This window comes from Staurois parvus, unplaced genomic scaffold (assembly GCF_062004578.1).
Source record: "Staurois parvus isolate SC_StPar_1 unplaced genomic scaffold, SC_StPar_1.0 ptg000390l, whole genome shotgun sequence".
NCBI lineage: Eukaryota > Metazoa > Chordata > Amphibia > Anura > Ranidae > Staurois > Staurois parvus.
Genome location: NW_028318186.1, coordinates 447,212 through 450,397, shown reverse-complemented (window position 1 = coordinate 450,397; position 3,186 = coordinate 447,212).

The window sequence follows — 3,186 nt, the reverse complement described above, 5'->3', positions numbered from 1 at the left end:
CCATTCTTGTTTAATGATTTCCTTATTGTAGATGTGTCAACAAAAATGTTAGCATGTGCCAGAGATTTCTGTAGGTCTTTAGCTGACACTCTGGGATTCTTCTTTACCTCATGCAGCATTCTGCGCTGTGCTCTTGCAGTCATTTTTACAGGACGACCACGCCTAGGGAGAGTAGCAACAGTGCTAACCTTTCTCCATTTGTAGACAGTCTTTCCAGCTTCATGCAAGTCAACAATTCTTGATCGTAGGTCTTCTGAGAGCTCTTTTCTGCGAGGCATGGTTCACATCAGACAGTGCTTCTCCAAAACAGGTGTGTGTTTTTTAAGGGCAGGACAGCTGTCAGCAACACATCCAATATCATCACACTGATTGGAGTCAAGGTTGGCTCACTCCTGGCTCCAATTAGCTCTGGGAGAAGTCATTAAGCTAGGGCCTCACATACTTTTTCCTCCCTGCACTGTGAATGTTTATGTTATGTGCAATTAAACCATGGCAACATCTAGTGTGTTTGTGTAGTATTATGTTCAGCAGACTGTGTTCTTCTATTGTTGTGACTTAGATGACGTTCAGAGTACATTTTATGCCCAATTCATGCAAAACTCCACGTAATCCCAAGGGGTTCACATACTTTTTCTTGCAACTGTAGTAAAACATTACTGTATCAAACCATTTCACATACATTTTGTCCCGAGTGCTTTGTCCTGTGCCCTGCCTGCATTTTTACTGTTCTTATTGCCTGGAAACTGAGAAACGTCCATGGCGTCCAAAAAGCGTCCTTTTAGGTCAAAAGCGGTTTTAGACCAGCTAGAGAACAGCGATAGTAAATCAGAACCACTTGCAGAATTGAGTGATAATGATTCGTGGGGAAATTCGTCATCAGACACTGAAAACAATTTTGCGACTTTGCTCAGTGATGTGCGAACTTGGCACTATATTTCAAATTTCATTGTTTTTGGTTTGATTATATTATTGAATTAAATTTATTATTATTATTATATTATTATTTTTTATGATTATTTAATAAATTATAATTTATGATTTTGTGGTTCAAGTTTTATCCTACCCGGGATGTTTACTAGACTCTTGTTCAGACAGATTTCAGTGAGTTATTCCTAAGATTTACAGGCCTACAATATAAAACGCCAAATTTCCATGCAAAATAATGGTACCGCTTTCAGCACCAAAAATCTGAAATAATGATACCGCCAGGGAGGTTAAGGGTAAAACATTTCTTGTCCAATTTCATTCAGTGACCACGTGTTCTCTTGAGTGACCTGAGACTGAACAGTTTCCTCCCTATGCTAGAATTACCATTTAGATATATTGCAATCATATCACCTCTTGCATTTCTTCTCCATTTATATACATGGGCCGGACGGGAAGTGGTTAATGCATGTTAATATTTCCTCTCCTCAACTAGGGGTCTCTTCAGGAGAGCCTTCACCAAGTACTTGGAGGACTGGGTTTGGCAGGTCCCTAAGGAGCAGGGTCCACCTGACTTTGACCTAGGTCAGGGGTGGGCAACTGTGGCCCTCCAGCTGTTGGTAAAGTACAAGTCCCATCATGCCTCTGCCTTTGGGAATCATGCTTGTAACTGTCAGTTTTGCAATGCCTCATGGGACTTGTAGTTCTACAACAGCTGGAGGGCCACAGTTGCCCACCCCTGGCCTAGGTAGATCAGAGTGTTTTGCCCTGTCAGGAAGCCATGTACTCCTGGGGCTTCAGGGATTGAGTTGCTTCCTCTTCAGAGGTTGGACCAGTACTATACCTTTATGCACTTTTTGTTGTGATTTCATGGCTCTCTTTTTTGTTCACAGGGTTTCGACAAGCACTGTAAGCTCATTAAAGAAGAAAAAATACACTGGCAATTAATCTCTTTGCCAATATGTAGCACCCTCCTAGGTAACTTCAGGGAGCTAGAGTTCTAATTGTTAGTTAGAAGGGCTGAGTAGCAGCCTGGGTGTGATAGCTAGCAGGGTCAAATTTGCAAAAAAAGTTCTAGAAGCAGTGGGAGGGAGTAAGGAGTGGCTAGTCTGGACTCTCAAGGGATCCTGGCCAATCCCCAACAGAAGGCTTGGCATGGGGCCAGGACAACCCTTAAAAGTGGCCTGTTCAGCAGCAGAAGCCTGGGAGAGGGCCTAGATGGAGAGAGGCTCACATACAGGCAGAGGATCTTGGAAGGAGGAAAGCTTGGGACTTCACTGGCCCCCAGAGCAAGGACCACCTATGCAGCAGGGAAGGGGAGACTCAGCAGAAGTCCCGAGAGCATCCACCAACCCAGCAGCAGCATAGGAGAAGGACTGAGTGAGTAGACCTGCACCCCCTGGGCCAGTAAGAAGCAGCACTCTGGTGGGAAACTGGATTAGCTGCTACCTGGGACTGTTTCACACTGCAGTGGCAGGCACCGGATCCCCTACCCAGGGATTCAGCTGAATGAGGAGAGGATATAACTGTGGTCTGGGTTCATACACCAGGAGATGCTGGCTAGCTCCCCAGAAGAGAATTTCTACTTTTCTCTCTTCCACAATATTGCATAGCTCCTCTCAGCCAAGTTTCTGGTGATATGGCCAAAAAAAAGGAGCATTTTGTTAAAAATTCTGTATATAGCCCTGCAGAACAGAGAGTGCACAGTCCACATGTGTTTTTTCTGCAACCAAGAAACAGGAAACTTTATTCAGGGAAAAGACATAGAGTATACCATAGATGCAGCTACAAAATTATAAATACTGTCATCTGCTGGTTGAAGAGTATATCTCTACTGAGCACTGATGTACTGTAGTTGTTATATATATATATTATATATAACACGCACAAATATTATATATCAAAATACATGACCATGTATTCCAACACATTTTCTCTTCAATGCTCCTTCCAACAGACGTGGTTTGGCTTCACTGAATCTTTGCAGCACCTCTTCATTCATGACCATATCCATCCAGCTGATTTTCAAGATCCTCTTGTAGAAATGATTAAAGCAGTACAGTAATCAATAAATGCAGCAAGTACCTTAATTTGACAAGAGCAGTCAGACTGGGAGGAGGGGGAGCAGCACTAGAGGGCCAATAAAATGTTCTCTACACACATGGACTGACAAGAGCATGCTGACAGGAGTAGAGAGCAGAGGGCTGCCCTTCACTATCTGGTCATAGGTTAGGGACAGGGAGCCGATCTAGCTTTATTGAT